At 42.7% G+C, this 22,259-nt stretch overlaps 1 protein-coding gene and 1 long non-coding RNA gene across 2 annotated transcripts in view; one reads left to right on the top strand and one right to left on the bottom strand.

Annotated features, from left to right (window-relative positions):
- The window catches only part of SFXN5 (sideroflexin 5), a 447,465-nt gene that overhangs the window by 292,534 nt on the left and 132,672 nt on the right, over positions 1–22,259 (top strand). The gene's annotated exons all lie outside the window — the stretch shown is intronic.
- LOC143976205 (uncharacterized) lies at positions 3,481–13,631 on the bottom strand. The gene is made up of 4 exons (XR_013272562.1): positions 13,518–13,631; positions 13,243–13,431; positions 13,009–13,139; positions 3,481–3,896 (listed from the first exon to the last, which is right to left on the bottom strand). It is a non-coding gene; the product is annotated as an uncharacterized LOC143976205 (long non-coding RNA).

Genomic DNA, 22,259 nt, shown 5'->3' with positions numbered 1-22,259 from the left:
GCAGCCTCACCAGCGCCCATCAAATGCAGCCTCACCAGCGCCCATCAAATGCAGCCTCACCAGCGCCCATCAAAATCAACCTCACCAGCGCCCATCAAACGCAGCCTCACCAGCGCCCATCAAACGCAGCCTCACCAGGGCCCCTCAAACGCAGCCTCCCCAGCGCCCCTCAAACGCAGCCTCCCCAGAGCCCATCAAATGCAGCCTCACCAGCGCCCATCAATGAATGTTTGCTTGCTTTCATTCATTTGGTAGTCGGAACACACACCGTCCTCAGCCTCCCCAGTGCCCATCAAATGCAGCAGCCTCCCCAGCGCCCATCAATGCAGCCTCACCAGCGCCCGTCAAATGAAACCTCACCAGTGCCCGTCAAATGAAACCTCACCAGTGCCCGTCAAATGCAGCAGCCTCCCCAGCGCCCATCAAGGCAGCCTCCCCAGCGCCCATCAATGCAGCCTCACCAGCGCCCGTCAAATGAAACCTCACCAGTGCCCGTCAAATGAAACCTCACCAGTGCCCGTCAAATGAAACCTCACCAGCGCCCGTCAAATGAAACCTCACCAGCGCCCGTCAAATGAAACCTCACCAGCGCCCATCAAATGCAGCCTCACCAGTGCCCATCAATGCAGCTTCACCAGTGCCAATCAATGCAGCCTCACCAGTGCCAATCAAATGCAGCCTCACCAGCGCCCATCAATGCAGCCTACCAGTGCCCATCAATGAATATTTGCTTGCTTTCATTCATTTGGGAGTCGGAACACAGACACCGTCTTCTGCCGCCCCTGCGCCTCTGACACTATGTGCGAATGGAGTGGTGGCTGCCTGCTGATTCTGAGACTTAGTTGCTTGCTGCAGAGAGTAGGAACACCAGCGGCCGGGTGCCCCAGGAAGCAGTGCACCCTAGGCAGCTGCCTAGTTTGCCTAGTGGTAGCACCGGCCCTGGACCTCATTGTAGATGCATATGTACAGTGGCTACACATTGAAGTCCACTTTTTCTGCAGCTTTCATTAAAAAAATACTACAAATATATTATAATAATTCTCCCATGAAGGTTCTTTGTTCAGGCACCCCCCTGTTATGTGGTGATAACTGTCTCCTAACTGGGCTGCTGCATAACCCACAACAAATTAAAGCCCAGCTCCAGGCGCAACAAAAAAAATCTACCCTTCCTGCACTGCAAGAGTTAACTGAACATTAAAGAAGTTCTTCCGTCCTCTCCTCTCCCCCAAAATAATCATTTTAAAGCAGAACTTCAGTCATTTTTTTTTATCTTTCCATTTATTAAATCTTCTGCCCTTGTTGTTGTTTTATCTTTGGATAGTAAAACATTTTTTTCCTGCCAGTAAATCCCTTCTACAGCCCACTTCCTGTTTCTTGTCTGGTCGTGAGCCTAGGCTTATGACATCATGTACAGCCCTCCGTCTCATGAGAATTTGCCAGGAAGGGAGGGAGGGTGAGTCATAAGAGGACCAATGAGAGCTGCAGAGCTGGAGGTGTGCCGCTGTATAAATCCAGGAAGTAAACAGGCAGGGACTTCAGCTGCCCACAGTTGAAATGGCTGCAGCCAGACTCAGTGGAGGGAGATTTCTGCAGCATATTTGTCAAGTACAGAAATTCTCCCCGGGCAGAAGTGCGAGCTAGTACGTGTCAAAACCAGTTACCTGCTCCCCAAAACAAAAGAAAAAAAAATATTCAAAATGTGAACTGGGGGAGGGGGGTGTCAGAAGAGAAATTGAACATTGTCTTCTGGGTGAAGTTTTGCTTAGGGATGGATAGGGATGGGTGAAAAAACTGTAATCTTCTTCTCTTATTCCTCACTCCAGCAGGACCCTTATAGTGATGCAGCCAGTACTGCAAAGCCTACTCTGAAGGCTCGTACACACACATTTTTTTCATCCAAAAAATTTTCATATGGTTTTCGTGTAGTCTGTTCACAACTTTTGACAGCTGATAAGGGAAAAACTCCAATTTTTGTTCCTGTACGGGAACAGAACGAACGATTTTCATTTAATCGCATGCCGACCAGCCGCCGTGATTGTACTGCGGCAGAATGGCACGGGCAGGCGAATCGGCCTTATGTTACGTCGCTCCTTCTGGTGGCCACTAGGGGTGTGCCCAGAGCCGATGCGAGTGCCCGGCGGTCTCGATGACCGCTGGGCACCCGCGACCGCTCGTAACACGGCGAGAACCGAGATCTGTGTGTGTAAACACAGCAATCCCGGTTGTCTGAGGGGAGAAGTGACAGATCGTCTGTTCATACAAAGTATGAACAGCGATCTGTCATATCTCCTAGTCAGTCCCATCCACCTACAGTTAGAACACACACTAGGGAACACAACCCCTTGATCGCCCCCTCCGCTTCACTGCTAGTGACATTTTTACAGTAATCAGTGCATTTTTATAGCAGTGACCGCTGTATAAATGACAATGGTCCCAAAATAGTGTCAAAAGTGTCCGATGTGTCCGCCATAATGTCGCAGTCACAATAAAAATTGCAGATCGCCGCCATTACTAGTAAAAAAAAATAAAAAAATAATAATAAAAATGCCATAAAGCTATCCCCTATTTTGTAGACGCTATAACTTATACGCTTATAGCGATTTTTTTTTATTTTTTTTTACCAAAAGTATGTAGAAGAGTACGTATCAGCCCAAACTGAGGAAAAAAATAGTTTTTTTATATATTTTTGGGGGATATTTATTATAGCAAAAAGTAAAAAATAATGCATTTTTTTCAAAATTTACATTCTTTTTTTGTTTATAGTGCAAAAAATAAAAAGCGCAGTGGTGATCAAATACCACCAAAAGAAAGCTCCATTTGTGGGGGGAAAAAAAGACGTCAATTTTGTTTGGGAGCCACGTTGCACGACCGCGCAATTGTCAGTTAAAACGACGCAGTTGTGAATCGCAAAAAGTGCTGAAGCGGTTAAATTATAGGTATTGGAATTTCCTTTCAAATTTGGCTGTTAGTGAACTTAACGAGTACAAAATGACGAATTATCTGAAATAACGAATGCCGTATCTAACGGAATGGAATGTAATGATCTAATAATAATAAATAACAATAATAATAATAAAACCTTTTTATTATTATTTATTATTAATTTGTTCCATTCCATTTGTTCAGATGCGTCATCCGTTATTTCTGATAATTCGTAACTTCAGATGAATTTGTATTCGTTAAATTTGAAAGGAAATTCCAATACCTATAATATATTAGTTAATTATTAGTTATTATTTCGAATTTTACTGATTTTCTCTCTTTTTTTAAGATTTTCAAATATCTGAATTTATGAATTTTCAAATTCCGAAAATTTAGGAAATTGGAAATTCTGAGATTTGAAAATTCGGATATTCGAAAATTTGGAAATCCGAAAAAAAAAAATTAAAAACGGAAATTTGAAAATTCGGAAATTTCCTAATTTTTTAATTTTCCGAAAAAAACTAATGAAACGAAAACGAACACATTTTCTTTGTCAGTGCACATGCCTACTTTAATCTGTGATTAAGCCTAGGGTGAAATGCGTCAGCTCAGGGAGGTCCCAGGTGGGGTTTCCTTCTGCATGTTCTCCAGGATAATAAAGTTTTATTGAATGTGAGATCATCAAAATGCAGCCTTTATTTTTGCTGTCAGTGATGTATAGGGAGCATGAGGAAGCTCCATCTGATACCGGAATACAATAACAGAGAGAGCTTCGGAGCAGTGCCCGCTTTCTTCCATTTGTCTGCCCACCCTGTCACATACATCCCTGGAGGAGACTACAAGTGGATGAGGACAAGCGTAGTCACTGTGAGGAAGCTGGTCCAGAACAATGATGTGCATCCCGCTCTGGAGTCCATGCATGTAGACAGGAAGTGGCTTTAGGAGGCTGCAGGAGATCAGCAGCACTGTGAAAGCTGAAAAAAGATAAAAAACTGTATTTTATTTAAAAATAGCAATTGATAATACGGTAATACACGGTGCTTGAGCAAAGTAAATGTGATAAAGGTAATGTTAAAATGTATTTGAATACTTAGTGGAACCCTTCTTTAAACACTTAAGGACCGGAAGATTTACCCCCTTTATGACCAGGTCATTTTTTGCGATACGGCACTTGCGTCGCTTTAACTGACAATTGCGCGGTCGTGCGATGTTGTACCCAAACAAAATTGACGTCCTTTTTTTTCCTACAAATACGGCTTTCTTTTAGTGGTATTTGATCACCTCTGCGTTTTTTTTTGTTTTTTTTTTTTTTTGCGCTATAAACAAAAGAGCTACAATTTTGAAGAAAAAAAACTATATTTTTTACTTCTTGCTATAATAAATATCCAAAAAAAAAAATGATTTCTTTATCAGTTTAGGCCAATATGTATTCTTCTACATATTTTTGGTAAAAAAAATCGCAATAAGCGTATATTGATTGGTTTGCGCAAAAGTTTTATAGCGTCTTCAAAATAGGGGAAAGATTTATGGTATTTTTATTATTATTTTTATTAGTAATGGTGGCGATCAGTGATTTTTAGTGGGACTGTGACATTGCGGCAGACAGATCGGACACCTAACTGACATTTTTGACACTTTTTTTTAAACCAGTGACATTACTACAGTAATCAGTGCTAAAAATATGCACTGTCACTGTACTAATGACACTGACAGAGAAGGGGTTAACACTAGGAGCGATCAAGGGGGTTAAATGTGTCCCCTTTTTACTAACTGTATGGGGGACGGTGTGACTGGGGGAAACGCACAGATCCGTCTTCCTGCTTAGCAGAAAGACAGGATCTGTGTGATCTCCCCTGTCAGAATGGCGATCTGCTTTGTTTACACAAGCAGATCCCCGTTCTGTCACTGCGGGGAATGATTGCGGGTGACCGGCGGACATTGAGTCCGCCCCACCCACTGATTGGCTCCCCCCCGCTAGGAAGTGGGCGCGTGCGTGCCCACAAATCGCCATGAACGAGCCGACGTACAATGGCGGCGCTTTGCGGGAACCAGCCACGTTGCTGCAGTACAACTGCGGAGGCTGGTCCTTGAGCAGTTAACAAAGCAGCATTGATTTAAGAACTCTTCTTGGAAAAAAATATATAGGCTTCACTTCTACTGAGAAAAAAACGGTTGCCTGACCTCTATACTTTGGCTTCAGTGCTTTGAGTCACTCACCTGCATAGGTGTGTGCAGCCTATTGCATTAGGGTGTGCACCCCAAATCTCAAATACACATACGCAGTGTCAGTAGAGCAGAGGGTGATGTCAGTAGGGATGAGATTGGTGTCAGTCGTTTTTTGGTTTTATTATTTTATTATTTTTTACAAATTTTTTTTTAATTCTTTTTACAATATTCTTTTATTTATTTTTATTTTTTTTACAATTTGTTAGGAGCCCCATTGACAGACTCTGGTGAAGTAGCAGAGAAAGAGACGGAGGAGAGATTCCCCAATCTCAGGGCTTTCGGTAGGGGATATTTTCATTGCACAGGTTGATTAGGGGGTGCCCAGGCACACCCAGCGCACCCTGTGCACACCTGGAAGATGTACAGTATAACTATAAGGAATTTAGACCTTTTTCTTTAATTTGCTACAAGCCTATTCTGGATCTTTGATTAGTAAGAAACCAGATTCAGCCAGGCAACTAGCATTGTTTAGAAGGAGGCCAGCGATGGTCCCTGCGTATTTCTTTTTTTTTTATAACAGTGCACTTCAATACCGGGCACTTTCACCCCCTTCCTGCCCAGGTCAATTTTTAGCTGTCAACGTGCTCACACTTTGAAAGACAATTGCGCTGTCGTACAACACTGTACCCATATGAAATAATATAATACAATTTTTATAATTTTTTTTTCACACAAATAGAGCTTTATTTTGGTGGTATTTAATCACCGCTGTTTTATTTTTATTTTTTGCTAAATAAAGTAAAAAAAAAAAAAAAGCAGAACATTTTGAAAAAAAAAGTTTTTCTTTGTTTCTTTTATAACATTTTGCAAGTAAATAATCTTTCTTTTTAAATTTAAGCCTAAATTTATTCTGCTTTTATTTCTTTGGTGAAAATAACCAAAAGCGTTGTTTATTATTTAGTTACATAGTAGGTGAGGATGGAAAAAGACACAAGTCCATCAAGTCCAACCTATGTGTGTGATTATATGTCAGTATTACATTGTATATCCATGTATGTTGTGGTTGTTCAGGTGCTTATCTAATTGTTTTTTGAAACTATTGATGCCCACCGCTTAGACCACCACCTGTGGAAGGGAATTCCACATCCTTTCCGCTCTTACAGTAAAGAACCCTCTATGTAGTTTAAGGTTAAACCTCTTTTCTTCTAATTTTAATGAGTGGCCACGTGTCTTATTAAACTCCCTTCCACAAAAAAGTTTTATCCCTATTGTGGGGTATATACCAGTATGGTATTTATAAATTGAAATCATATCACAGTGGTGTAGTGGTTAGCACTCTTACCTAGCGGTAAGAAGGGTCGCTGGTTCGAATCCCAACCACAACACTACCTGCCTGGAGTTTGCATGTTCTCCCTGTGCCTGTGTGGGTTTCCTTCGGTTACTTCGGTTTCCTCCTACACTTCATAGACATGCTGGTAGGTTAACTGGCTTCTGTCTAAATTGGCCCCAGTTTATGAATGCGAGTTAGAGACCTTAGATTATAAGCTCCTTGAGAGTGGGAACCAATGTGAATGTACAATGTATGTAAAGCGCTGCGTAAATTGACGGCACTATATAAGTACCTTTTAAATAATCATATCCCCTCTCAAGCGTCTCTTCTCCAGAGAGAATAAGTTCAGTGCCCGCAACCTTTCCTCATAACTAATATCCTCCAGACCCTTTATCAGCTTTGTTACCCTTCTTTGTATTCGCTCCATTTTCAGTACATCCTTCCTGAGGACTGGGGCCCAGCACTGGACAGCATACTCCAGGTGTGGCCGGACCAGAGTCTTGTAGAGCAGGAGAATTATCGTTTTATCTCTGGAGTTGATCCCCTTTTTAATGCCAATATTCTGTTTGCTTTGTTAGCACCAGCTTGGCATTGCATACCATTGCTGAGCCTATCATCTACTAGAATCCCCAGGTCCTTCTCCATCCTAGATCCCCCCCAGAGGTTCTCCCCCCAGTGTATAGATTGCATTCATATTTTTGCCACCCAAATGCATTATTTTACATTTTTCTACATTGAACCTCATTTGCCATGTAGTTGCCCACCCCATTAATTTGTTCAGATCTTCTTGCAAGGTTTCCACATCCTGCGGAGAAGTTATTGCCCTGCTTAGCTTAGTATCGTTCCGCAAATACAGAGATTGAGCTGTTTACCCCATCCTCCAGGTCCAGAACAAATTAAACAGAAATGGTCCCAGCACAGATCCCTGGGGGACCCCACTACCCACCCCTGACCATTCCGAGTACTCCCCATTTATCACCACCCTCTGATCTCACCCTTGTAGCCAGTTTTCAATCCATGTACTCACCCTATGGTCTATGCCAACGGACCTTATTTTGTACAGTAAACCTTTATGGGGAACTGTGTCAAATGCTTTTGCAAAATCCAGATACACCACGTCTGTAGGAAAGTTATACAGTCCACAAACTATGGTATATATCTGAAAATTGATCAATCCTGATGTACTGATGGACTATCTCCTTTTTTGAGACCCAAAAAAGTCAGGACAGTACAAATATCCCCCAAATGACCCCTTTGGAAAGCAGACAGTCCACGTTATTTAGTGAGAGGCAAGGCCAGTTTTTTTATGTCATTTTTTGTCACAATTTTTTGGAAAATGAAGATTTTTTTTTTTTCATACTGTCACCAGTGCGGTACAGCAGCGTCATATGACTGGTGTGGCGGTGAACAGGGACACTGACTGGTGATGGTATGTAAAAAAAACAAAGAAAAACATTTTTATTTTTTTAAATTAATTTTTATTTATTTTTTACATTTTCTTTTGACATAGTAACACTGTACAACTCTGGGGAAGTGATTAGGATTTTTTTGATCTTTTATTTACAAACTATGATTGCTTATAGCAGTGAATTTCACTGCTATAAGCAAACATTTCTACTGAATGAAAGTGTGTATTCAGGGTGTATTGTTGTGAATAGCTCTGATTGGCCACAGCTAATCACATGGTACAAATGGGCTGTGGTTGGCCTGTCTGTACCATGGGATCACTGTGACCAATCACAGCTTGCAACACAATTGAACACAATGAAATGCATGAAAGGAAGCCATTAATTGTTTACAATTGTCATGTGATCTGCTGTGATTGGTCACAGCAATCACATGGTAATGGCAGCAAGCCGGTACACTGATTAGCCATGGGCTGTATCTGATAGAAACAGCCAGTGACAGATTCCTATGCAGCACAGCCCAGAGGGGCCACTCGAGGCATGTTGTCCTCTCAGAACAATAGGGTTCCCGTCTGGCCTTCATTTTACAATGGCTCGGACGGGAAGCAGTTCACGTTCGATTAATCTTATCTGTTCATGTTGTAGTAACTCTTTCAACCCTGTCCCTCAGGCTTCCAATGGGGACTTTAGGTGTACACAGGCATAGTCCTCTGCAATAACCATTAGGAAACCTGTATTGAGAAATGCCATGGCGCCATTGCTGGTGCATATGTAGAAGGGAGGTGGTCTGGGAAGAAGCGAGTCGGTGCTGCTTTGTGCAATACCATTGCGCAGAGCAGGGTAAGTATGACATGTTATTTTAAAGAGAAAAAAAAATCCTTTTGCAGCAACAGAGTGTTAACCTATGGAAATTAACCCAAAAAATACTGCTTCGATGGTGCTTGATGCCCTTTAGAATGTCCAAATTTGACAATCAGACCTCCCCATTATGCTGGAGAATTTGTGGAGCTAGGGGCACGTTGTTTTACATATTTTGGTCATGGCCAGCTATGCACGCCTTTTGGACCCGCAATCTTCTGATTAATTTCACAAATTTCAAGGGATTAATGTCCCCCCTATCTGCAAGTTTGGCCATCCTATCCCTGGGAGTGGAGTCCATCCCACTGGCTTTAATCCCGCGTACACACGACTGGACTTTCCATCTGAATGAACTCTGACGGACTTTTCGGCTGACTTTTCGACGGAGTTCAGCTGAAACGGACTTACCTACACACGATCACACCAGAGTCCGATTGTTCAATGACGTACGACGGGACTAGATAAAGGAAGTTCAATAGCTAGTAGCCAATAGCTCTGTGTTGAAAAGGTTGAGAAAGGCTGGTCTAAATGTATATACTTATACATTGCTGATGACTTATGATATTAACTGTATCTTCTTATACTTCAATAAAAAAGTATGGAAATTAAAGAGAAAAAATAAATAAAAGCTTTACAATCACTTTAAGATTTTAGAACCACTTGAATTTACTGTTGACTAACCCCCAACCTCTGCTGAAAGTCTGTTCCAAGCATCAACTACTCTTTCAGTAAAATAATACTTTCTAATGCCCTGTACACACGATCGGACTTTCTGACAACAAAACCATGGATTTTTGTTCGAAGGTTGTTGGCTCCAACTTGTCTTGCATACACACGGTCACACAAATGTTGGCCCACAATTCCGAAAGTAGTGCCGTACAAGACGTACGTGATGTCTCCTTTACGAGCGCTAGTTTTACAAGTATGAGCCGGAAGCGCTCGGTCTTGTAAAACTAGCGTCCATAATGGAGATATCACATACGTCACTACATTCGTGGACTTTTGTGCGACGGACTTGTGAACACACAATCGGAAAGTCCGAAAACAAACATTTGTTGGCAGAAAATTTGAGAACCTGCTAGCCAACATTTGTTTGCGGAAAGTCCAACAAAAAATGTTTGATGGAGCATACACACAGTCGGACTTTCCGCCAACAAGCTCACATCCAACATTTGTTGTCGGAAAATCCAATCATGTGTATGGGGCATAAGGTTAGTTTTGAACTTTCCTCCTGCTAATTTGTGGTCAGGTTCTTGAACTTAAGCCTTAAGTTCAACAGGGAACGGCAGAGATTCGATCCATCTATGGGCAGGCTGGTTATACTGAGGTCTTCCAGATCCTGGGAAGTATAATAAGAGGGAAAAGATTTGAAGATGCCACTACTACCCTTCCTTTTAACCCAACAAATTCTAGTAGTTTTTAATCTGAAAAAAAAAAAAAAGAGTAAAAAAGTGGTATTTATATTTTAATAAAGAACAATTACTTTTTTTTATTTATTTTTTTACTAAAAGTAAATGGAAACTTGAGAACAGTTTTAAAGCCAAACTGTTCTCCTCCAGCCCTGGACATCACTCTTTCAGGTTGAATGACACCCAGCATCGTTCAACCCACTTCCTGTGAGAGCTGGGAGTCAAGGACACTCCCACAGGGTGCACGTAACCAGACCAGTTAGATCACATAGGAGACTAAGGGAGAGTACAGCGCTGATGTTATTGGGTAACCCCATTCTTTGAATGATAGAGGACTGCTATAGAAGAAAAAGAGGTGCATCAGGGGACATCACTCCAAAGAAAGTATGCCTACTAAAAATTATATTTAAAAAATATGAGGGGTGAAACTCCTGGGATGTCCACCCTAGACTCAAAGACCCTTCCTTAATTTAGAAAATGCAGTGTGTGCTCCAAGGGCAAGTGGTGGTGATCCAAGTGGGTGCCTGCCCAACCTGGAATTGACCTTTTATTTTATTTTATTTTTTTTACTGCTCAAAAACGCCACTGCCCAAAACTGTTGATAACAGCCTATGTGTGCATGGACACATAAGATAACATGATGGAGAGTTTAATGACTGTAGAAACAAACGTCTACAGCCAAAAACAGCTGCTGTAAATGTTAAAAAATGTCCAGTGTACATGAGGCCTTAAGCCTTTACCCCTTCATGTCCAGCAGTCACTTGAACCTTCATGACCAAATTAAATTTTGTAGGGATGTTACTCTATTAAAGGCATGTCTAATAAAAATTGAATTCAATAAATGCAATAGGTGAGCTCCAGGGGAGGGGTGCTAATCCAAGCGGGTGCCTGCCCAACCTGGAATTGAGCTTTAAGCCTTCATGTCCTGTAGTCACTGGAACCTTTGTGAATAAAGTGTTGTAGGGACATTACTCCAATAAAGACATATCTACTTAACGTTAATTTAAAAATTAAAAATCAGATTTTACTTAATAATTTTACTTTATCTCTCTATCCTTTTATTCATTAATTATGGGTGTTTTATATGCTAGATTGGGTTAAAAACAGACTGTTTTTATTTATTATTTAAATACATTTTAATGTGTATTAATGGATAAAATTTTTTAAAATATATTATAATTGAAATAAAGCTCCTCTTTATCTGGTTAAGTAGGTTTTAAAACCTACGATACGGGTATAAGTTTGTAAAACAAAAGTGTATAAGGTTGGGTATTAAACGGTTAGGGTTTTTCTCATCCTGTGTTCCACGTTCAATGGCTTTGAGTTATTGAGGAGTAAAAAAAATCTCTAGTAGAATTGTCCATCCATTAATGTACATTGTAGACACTCAAGGTGTCTTACAAATACTAGAAAGAAAGATTGCATAAAAATGGGCATAGGTTACAAGCCCAACATGCCAATTAGAAATCCCTTCTATTTATGGAGCTGCCTCATATTATTGTGTGCAAATTCTGCAAGCTGCTTTATTTGCTGGATTAGTATCTGTTGTTTCCATCTTCCGATAACATACTTTGTTTGCTGTGACCGAGCAATGACAAAAGGCAATCAAAACGAGCCCAAGAAAAGCCACCATTGACAATAGCCGACACTACACAGTGCTCAACAAGTATATATTGTAACGCTGTCGCTTCTGTTTTTCCCAAATTTTATTGAAAGATAAAAAATATTTTTTTTTTTATTATTATTATTATTATTTCTAGGTGTCTGCTATTACTAGATTTCCTTTAGGGATCAGGCCAGGACACTGCCTGGGGTTTGCATGTTCTCCCTGTGTTTACGTGGGTTTCCTCCGGGTATTCTGCTTTCCTTCCACACGCTGAAGACAAACTGTCTAAAATTTGATCCAGTGGGGGGTTGATTTACTAAAGCCGGGACATGCAAAATCTGGTGAAGCTCTGCACAGAAACCAATCGGCTTCCAGGTCTTATTGTCTTATTATTATTATTCTCAAAGCTTAATTGAACAGGCTGACGTTAGAAGGCGATTGGCTACTATGCACAGCTGCACCAGTTTTTGCATTCTTCAGTTTTATAAACTCAACCCCAGAATAATATTCTACTGAGAGTGCCCAAAATGGCTTCCTCGCTATATGCCCCCAACTGGAGAGCCAGAGAGAAAAGCACTATAGAAATATAAATAAATGTAATAAAAACAGACTTAGAATTGTTCCTTTGTTAGTGGTCATCTTTACCTTTGGGAAAAGCATTCACATTTTCTACACTAAGCAGATCGGGTGATAAGAAGCTGCATGATGATGGCATCCTTGGCATCACTTTCTGTGTGCGTTTTCTTAGCTAATCATTGGCAGCCTATCATCAGCTAGGCTCAAAAGCAGGTGGAGAGGGGACATGATAGCAATCCACAAATATCTCAATAGGGATCCCAGCATAGGAACTAAACTATTCAGTCCTAGGGAGTTTGAAGGACACAGGAGCACACAATGAGACTGGAGAAGAAGCGGTTTAACCTTAAACTGTGTAAGGGGTTCCTCAATGTTAGGGCTATAAGGATGTGGAACTCTCTCCCCCAATTGGTGGTGGCTGCAGGGAGTATGAATATTTTTTATAAAAGACTCTTAAGCCTCGTACACACGATCGGATTTTCCACAGACAAAACCTTGGACTTTTGTCCGAAGGCGTGTGCCTGTATTTTGTCTTGCATACAAACGGCAAGGAATTGTCAGCCAATAAACACAAATGTACTGACGTACTACATGGTTCAGATCGTGTGTACGAGGCTTAAGATGTACATCTTAAAGGACACAACATACAGGGATATGGGAAATAATTATAGACACTGATACACATACACTTACACAGGTTGAACTGGATGGAGTATTGTCTTTTTTCAGCCTTACCGACTATTTATAATGGGACCCTGGGATGTCTTCTTTAGCATAATTCTGTGCAAACAGAGCCACATGCTTTCTGCAGCAAACTTGATTAGGAAGTTAGAACCAGAGGAAGCCATTATGTTCCAAGTTGAGCTCTTAAAGGGCAGGAAGAGAAAGGGAAAATGTTATATTTGCAAACTTGCTTGATTTGCTTAGTTGTATTGAAAGAGCAAAGGTGTTTTTAAAAAGCCTACTTACTCTTCAATTATTCCTCCTAATCAGAATCTAGCGGCAGAGCCTTGCACGTGCCCAGATAGCAATCAGCCTATTTCAGTCCCATTTGTTACATCTCATGTCACCACATATGCAGAGAGCCGCACAATGGCATATCCAGGCGGCTGGCACACAACCCGGCGTCAGCTGCTCCCAAACACTTTTGTTTTCTACCTGCGAGGAAAGAAAAATGAACCTGAGATCCTTCATTAAATGCGGCAATCTGGCCCGAGCTTTGAGAGCTGTGCCTTCTCTTGTACCTGTCACCTCGGCGACGCTGACACACTTTCACGCTCATCTTGATCGATCGTGCTACATCCTGCGTAGGTGTTCCGACACTTCCTCAGCTCTGGGTCCTGGTGATGTTCTGCCAGACAAAGCCAAGACTGGCTCAGCCCTCCTGTTCTATCGGGTAATCGCAGCCCTAAGGGCCTCATTTGAATGTTCGCTCTCTCGAGTCATTAAGTGACTCAATCTCACATCCATTTTTTTTTTTTTTGCCATTGTGCTGATGCATATAGAGCACAGACACCCTGCAACCAAAACTTGTTCCCTGAAACTAATGAGCGGTAACTGTTAATTAGGGGGGAAAAAACCAATGGCCTATTGAAGGCCATGCAAGATAGACAAACATTATCTGTTGGGTTCAGTCTTCTTCACAAGGCGCCCCCCCAGGCGTTGAAACATCTGATAAAAGTTTGTAGGCATCTGCCAAGATTTGGTGTTAAGAAAGGAACGGCTACCACCCCATTAAAAATATGACTTCATTTTCAGATTGTGCCAGCTGCGAGAGGTGGCTGTTGGGAAGGGTAAGGATTAAAGTTCGCCTTTTCTACAGCTTGGGGTTAAGAGTGACTTCAGTTTTGCTTAAAAACAAGAAGTAATAGTTTTGGCTTTAAAAATCTCTAGTTCCATGTATAGAAGTTTCTGTGAGAAGAATTGTTCATTTTTCCAAGGGATTGACTCTTCTTTTCCTGTTAGGATAGAACAATAGGGATTACGTAATTGTCTTCTAATGTGTTTGTTCAGGAAATGTAGGTGGAAACCATATTTCTTCTTGAAGATGTCTTTTGAGCCATGTTACAGAATGTACAGATTTGGGGAGTGGCAGAATGTACAATATTTGCATATTTTTATTGGCCAGTCCAAAATGTAGCACTGAATGAGTCACATTAGAAAGAATCAATTGTCACTTTGTACACCTTTTTCTTAAACTGTGTCATGGACTGAAGATCTTACTGGGAAGTTCCTAGGTGTTTCCAGACTGGATTTGATTACTCTATATCTGTCTCAGAGCTTCTTGTCAGTTGACATTGCCCTTATGTTTATCCATATCATAGACTTTGGGTTTTACGGGGAAGTTACTAAGATCTTATTATTCTGTCAATGCCCCAGAGCTTCTTTTTAGTTGGGTTTGCCTTTATCTTTACATATATCATAGACCAGGGATCTCCAAACTTTCTAAACAAAGGGTCAGTTTACTGTCCTTCAGACTTTAGGGGGGGAAGACAGTGGCCAGCGGGTATTGAAATGTTTTCTTGCATTAGTGGGTGGGAACTGTGTGCCATTTTTTGGTATTTGGAGGAATAATGCCCCGTTGTTGTGTCAGTGGCAGGAATTATGCCCCATTGTTATTGTCAGAGGGAGAAATGATGCCCCATTTTAGTGGGCAAAATAGTGTATTTTATCAGTGGGATTAATGAAAGCAAAAGGCCACAGTTTATAGACCACTGACATTATTTGAGGCTATTAACGAGGAGTTCCTAGTCCCTTTTGAACCTAATTTCCCTCTTAGCCCTTGTACACACGGTCGGAGAATCTGTCGGAATGAGTCTTATCGGACCGTGTCGTCAGATAATCCGACTGTGTGTGGTATGCATCGGACTGATTCCGTCCGAATCTCCGTCCGACCCAATTTTCCAACATGTTGGAAATATTTCCAGACCAACTGGGCCGGACGGACCTAATCCGATCATGTGTAGAGCATTTTGATCGGACCCAGTGCCACGCATGCTCAGATCAAATTCCTACATCAAAGCTATTGGCTACTAGCCTGAATGTAGTCCCATCGTAACGAAATTACGTCATCACGTTCTGAAAGATCGGATTTTTCGCCAACTTGGCCTAACCGTGTGTATGCAACAGTTTCGGACACAATCCGTTGGATTTGGTTGGCAAAATCTCAGACCGTGTGTACGTGGGCTTAGATGGATTTGACTCTGTCTTACCTGTTTCATAGATTGACACTTTTACTGGGGAAATCCTAGGTGTTTCCAAACCAGATTTGGGATTTTGATTACTCTGTGGTCTGCCCTAGATCTTCCTCTTAGATGGACTTGACTCAGAGGCTCCTACTGTGATGTTCCGAGGTGCTTCCAAACCGAATCTAATATTTGATTATTCTGTGTCTACCCCAAAGCCTCTTCTTAGATGGACAACTTTTACTGGGGAGTTCCTAGGTGTTCCTGAACCAGATCCAAGACTTGATTACTCTGTTTCTGCCCAAAGCTCCCTCTTAGATGGACTTGCCTTTACCTTTATCTGTGCCAAAGGCTGAAGCTTTTACTGGGGAGTTCCTATTTGTTTTCAATCTGATTCCAATATTTGATTACTTCTGTGTCTGCCTCGGGGTTTCTTCCTAGTTGGAATTGCCTAGTGCACACAATCAGAAAATAGTGCGAAAAATACCACATTTGAAACGATCGTACGATAATCTGATCTTTCGTACACAGCTTTTGTCCAAAATTATCAGAAGGGACAAACACAAAAAATGTTCTAATACAATACCAAATCGTACAATTTTAATTTTAATCAGTTTCGTCTGCAAATGCAATCCAATACATTACATCACTTGCAAATTTTTACTCTGCTGTGCGAACATTTTCGTAGCTTTAGGAACGTCTTAATTTTCGATATATAGAGACTAGCATGCAAGAAAAAAAAACTGGCAATCAATCGTCCGATAATATCATTGTGTGTACCAGAATTGGCCCCAAAGACTCTTAGGAGGCAACTTTGACATCACTACACCCAGGTCATCTGAGCTGACATCTCTGTTTGGAGGGACAATGATTCTACATGTAGTTCCAAGACAGTTACATTTTTTTGCACTCTATTGTGGAGAATAACAAGCTCCACGTAATATTTTGTGTATATTTTTGTTTCAAGTACAAAATCTTATAGGCAACAAGGAAAATGGCAACTCTGATGAGGGTTCTACAGTCTCTGTGGCTGTTTTGCAAAGACGAGATACGGAGAGTATTTTTCCTTTAAAGTTTAACCATCAACAAAACAAAATAACCTGATCCCCTGCTGACAGCAGCCACCTAAACACTTGGAAAAGTGTTGCTTTTGGATCCCATGATCGATGGCTGAAGTCCACATGCCTAACCTCTGCTGAAGAGGAGAAACTGACAGATATCTTGTGGGTTCTGTTATAGTTTATTACCCTAACTTTTATCAAAAATTTCTATTTATTTTTCTTTGTAGAGTGAAGGAATAGTTACAACCCCTGTCAATTTTATTTCTGTATATATACCTTCACAGAGATTTTCCCTCACTTCTTGTCCCAAACAAGCAAGAGGAAGTGGCTGTTCCGGGTTTGATAAGTTCCCCTAAATGTAGCTGATAAATATGCAGCTAAGTTTACTTGAAAAGCTCAACGGGTATTTATTGCACTTATCACACAGATATATCAAAATGTCTTTAATGGTCTATTTAAAGTATATGTATAGCCAAAGCTTTCTTTGGATTCAGTAGGTAATGGATAAATCACTTGCTGGTTTATTTTTGCTGTTTGTGTACCATTGGGACAATTTACCTCCATTTCTTGTGCCAAAGACACAACGAGTGTTGTGTCAACAAGTTAGAAGAAATTTCCCAAAGTGAGGGGAATTCCCCTTTAAAGAGCTGTCCCGGAACAGTTGTCCCCATTGGAAGACTTTGAGCTCTAATCTAAATTTCCGGGGGCGTGGCCTAGCACGGGATGGGATCAGACGTGTTCCTGTGCAGCTCCGGTCTCTCCTTCTACTATCCTGCACCATTCTGATCGACCATAATCAACACAATTCTCGTCTACCCGGGCAGAAAAGTTTTCTGCATCCAAGGTAGGCGTTTTGGTGGATGGGAAAGCAGCGGGGGAAAAAGCCACCCCCAGACACAATGAGCATCACTACCTGCTCCTGCCAAGATGGCCACCGCAACACCATCCATGGGCCTAGCACATCACCAGCCTCCACTCCTGATCTCTTTGGAGACAGCCAGGACGCCTTCCCGAGATCCCGGACCCCCCGGCCGTGTCCCTGCAAGCGACCACCAGGTGTGCATGGCAAAGGGCCCACTATCATTAAGGTAAATCATATAGGCCTTATGGGGAAGGTGGATGGCCTAAAGATTGAATTAACGATCATGCAGCAGTACATGCAAAAGATATGTGGCAGGGTTACTGAGTCTGAGCAACGTATTAGTGACCATCATTTCCTGAGCAGGCCCGAGCTGCCTTGGGGTGAGTTACTCAAACCCCCCTGATTTTTTGTTGAACACTATTTTGCTTTTTTTTACATTTTTTTACTTTCTGTTGCTGGCCATGCGCCCCATGCATGGTACAAGTTTGGGGTATAAGCCCACTCCCCTTTGTTAGAGCTGGGCAGGGGTGATGATACCCTCACTGGGTAATGGTTATTATATTATTATATACGATTTATATAGCGCCAAGAGTTTGTGTAGCGATTTACAATGTAGACGGGGGACAGTACAATTACAGTACAGTTCAATACAGAAGGGACAGGAGGGCCCTGCTCGTAGAACATACATTCTAAAGGGAGGGGAGGTGGTACAAAAGGTAATGGAAGCAGAGAATGATTTGATGGGGGTGGCTCGGGGACAGTTAGGTAAGTGTGGGATAGGCTTCTCTGAATAAGTGAGTTTTCAGGGATCTCCTAAATGGACAGGTTAGAGCAGTGATGGCGAACCTTGGCACCCCAGATGTTTTGGAACTACATTTCCCATGATTCTCAACTACATTGCAGAGTGCATGCGCATCATGGGAAATGTAGTTCCAAAACATCTGGAGTGCCAAGGTTCGCTATCACTGGGTTAGGGGCTGATCGGATATACCGGGAATGGGAGTTCTAGAGGATGGGAGAGGCTCTGGAGAAGTCCTGAAGGCGAGCATGAGAGGAGGCAAGGGAGCTAGAGAGCAGCAGGCCCTGGGAGGAGCTGAGGGGACGATTAGGGCGATATCTGCAGATGCAGTTGGTGATGTAACTGGAGGCGATGTTGTGGATGGCCTTGTATGTTGTGGTTAGCATTTAGACTTTTATACGGTGGGGTAGGGGAAGCCAGTGAAGGGATTGGCAGAGAGGTGCAGCAGTCACGGATTGGTTAGTGAGGTGTATTAGTCTAGCAGCAGCATTCATATTAGACTAAAGGGGGATAGCCTGCGTTAGGGTAGGCAATTAAGGAGAGAGTTGCAGTAGTCAAGGCGGGAAATAATCAAGGAGTTAATAAGTTGTTTTGTGGTGTCGTTAGTCAGGAAGGGTCAAATTCTGGAGATGTTGCAGAGGTTAAGGCGGCAGGATTTAGCCAGTGATTGGATGTGGGGGCTGAAGGAGAGGTCAGAGTCAAGGAGTACACCCAGCACCCTGGCATGTGTTGAGGGACCAATGGTTGTGCTGTTGATCTTAATGGTATAGTCATGGAGGGGGTGGAGGGGGGGACCGGGAAGGAGGAAATATAACAAGCTCAGTTTTGAAAGATTGAGTTTGAGAAAGTGGTGTGACATCCATACCGATATGTCTTTCAGTAAGTTTGAGATCCGTGAGAAGATCGAGGGCATGAGTTGAGGAGTGGAGAGATAGATCTGGGCGTCATTGGCGTAGAGGTGGTATTGGAAGCCATGGGAGGTTATCAACTGACCCAGGGAAAGAGGTATAGAGCAAGAGTAGGAGGGGCCCATGGGCAGAGCCTTTGGGTACCCCAACAGAGAGAGGAAGAGGAGCGGAGGAGATGGAGTTTTAAGTGCGCTGAGATAGGTAGGAGGAGAACCAAGATAAAGCAGAATCACAGAAGCCAAGGGTGTGTAGTTTGCTGAGGAGGAGCAGGTGGTCAACTGTGTCGAAGGCAGCAGAGAGGTGTAAGAGTATGAGTATGGAGTAATGGCCATTGATTTTAGCAGTTAGTAGGTCATTGGTGAGTTTTAGTAGGGCAGTTTAAGTGGAATGTTGTGGACAGAAGCCGAACAATAGGGGGTCGAGAAGGTTGTTATCCGTGAGTTAGCGACTCATTCGGTCATGGACAAGGCATTCGATGAGCTTGGAGGCAAATGGGAGCAGGGGCATGGTTGTGATTATGCTACTATACATAGTTGTGTGTATGCTGTATGTGTGGATGTATGCTTTTGCAACACTGTGACTCCCACGACCTTCTGTAGCTGTGACCGGTGATTGAGGGCCCTATGTGAGCCCCCCTTCCTCTCCTGCCCTAGAGGTTTTAATATCTACCCTATGTCCACAGTAAATATTTGCTCGTGGAATGTCCGCGGACTGAACTCTAAATTTAAAAGAGAATCTGTCTTCAAGGCCCTGAAGCAACGTAAACCGCATGTCCTGTGTCTCCAGGAAACTCATCTTGTAGGTTCTAATATTCTGGCCCTCAAAAAACATTGGGTGGCTCATAACTACCACTCTACCTATTCTAACTACGCCTGGGGGGGGGGTTGCGATCCTAATTCGTAAAGGGTTACCATTCTCATGCCATCAAGTTATGAGAATGCCCTAAGGGGCAGTATATTATTTTACATACGACTGTGTATGGAATTCCCCTCCTGTTGTTCACGGTTTATCTCCCCCCTCCAGTCGCGGCTGCAGTGTTCTCTCAACTCAGTGTGCATTTTGACTCTTTACCTAGCTGTCCCATGCTCATTCTTGGGGATTTTAATTCTGTGTTGCAGCCTGAACTAGATAGGTTGAAACCTCTCCAATCTGAGTCTAAATTGTTTTGTGTGCGGTGCAATACCTATGGATAGGTGGATCTATGGCACTGGAAATATCCCAGATACAGGGTGTTCTCCTGCCAGTCCAGATCTTATGCTGCCCTCTCCAGAATAGACTATGCCCTGGCCACAGGTGACCTTTTACCCTGTGTCCAGTCCATAGCATATCTGTCCCAGATGGTTTTTGATCATTCCATAATACAGGTGGGTTTGACTTTGGGCTACAGACCCTCGTTTCGGGCTTGAGGACTCGGCCCTCTCAGGATCTCCACGCCGGAAATCTTGGAGTCCATCCCGACTGATATGGCCATTTACTGGTCCTCCAACTCTGACTCTGCAGCCGGGGGCTCCTGTCTGGGACGCCTTTAAGGCGGTGGTCAGCGGCTCATATATCTCACATATTAAATGGTACAGATCTATTGGGTGGGCCACGCAAGTTGCTCTCCAAAAAACACTGGATAAGGGCATGTGCCCACCATATGGGTAGCCCTTCCTCCGAAGCTCGTGGTATGCTGACAGACACTCATTGGGCGCTGCAGCTTCATATGGTGGATTTGACCAAGAAGCAGCAAATGTACCTCTCTGCTCGTATTCATGGGGGGGGGGGGAACGGTAGGCTTCTTGCGTATCTCACCCACACAGACTTTCAGGACAGTTCGTTTGCAACTGAGGGGTCAACTATCTCTGACGCATTGACTATCAACGAAAGCTTTGCATAATTCTATAGTAAGCTCTTAGAAGATAAGACTGTACCTTCAGAGCCTTTATGGGTTTCTTTGAATCACTTGACTTTCCAGCACTCAGTACTCCCCAGCAACTCCTCCTAGATAAACCTGTCACGCTAGAGGAAGTAACTTTGGCCATATGCCTATTACCAACCAGTAAAACTCTGGGCCTAGATGGCCTCCCCTCAGAATGGTATCAGGCACACATAGAGGACCTGTCTCCCAGGCTCCTTAAGACATTCCAGGACTCTTAAGCAGGGGAAATTCCTGACTCTATGAATGAAGTACTCATTGCTGTCATACCCAAACCTGGCAAGAATAGGCTGCAATGTGGGTCCTATCGTCCCATATCCCTCCTAAACCATGATGTAAAAATTCTAGCAAAGATTATTGTTCTTAGACTTCAGACGGTTATTCTATCTCTCATACTGCCGGACCAATCCAGTTTTGTGCCTGGCAGGAGCACCTTTGATAACATTCATAGGCTATTCTTGCATGTCCATGGATTGGTTCTATCCTTAGACGTGTTGAAAGCCTTTAACACTGTGAGTTGGTCCTTCCTATGGGAAGCTATGGCATGGATGGGTTTTGGATCACACTTTGTCCATTGGGTTTGACTATTATATGCTGACCCAAGGCCCAGAGTCTGCACCAACAAAGATATTTCTGGGTCATTTTCCTTGCAGAGGGTTACCAGGCAGGGGTGCCCTCTCTCTACACTTCTGTTTGCACTGGCCATTGAGCCCTTGGCTCTGGCGGTGCGGCAGATGTCAGAGATAGGGACCATCCGTTCTGGTCCAATAGAAGAGAAGATCTCTCTCTACCTGGACGATGCCCTTATATACTTGGACGGTAGAGAAAGCTCATACTAAACTGTTGCATGTGGTGGAAGAGTTTGGTGTGGTTTTGGGGCTTCGGGGTGGGTAGGGAAAATTCTCAGGCCTTTCCCATAGGCCCCCCTTTTCCTATTGAATATCTACAGGGGTCACGTCTCCAATTAACGTCCTCCTTCAAATACCTAGGTATCCAAATACATGGCCATCTCTCTAAATACAAATAACTCAACATCACTCCTATAGTCAAACAGATGATGGAAAGGTTTCATACTTTCATACCCGGTCGTCACTGCCCCTCAATCTAATTGGCCGCATAAATATATTTAAAATTATTTTCTTACCAAAATTTCTATATTGTTTTTGAGCTGCCCAAGTTTTTCTCCCTAAAAAATGTTTTGCGAAAGTAGACTCCACCCTTTCTTCCTTTGTCTGGAATGGCCGCCAGCTACG

Source organism: Lithobates pipiens, unplaced genomic scaffold, assembly GCF_037356315.1.
Source record: "Lithobates pipiens isolate NorthernLeopardFrog02 unplaced genomic scaffold, aLitPip1_a1.2 Scaffold_13, whole genome shotgun sequence".
NCBI classification, from domain to species: domain Eukaryota; kingdom Metazoa; phylum Chordata; class Amphibia; order Anura; family Ranidae; genus Lithobates; species Lithobates pipiens.
The sequence above is the reverse complement of the archived record's forward strand: the minus strand, read 5'-3'. Positions and strand labels throughout refer to the sequence as shown.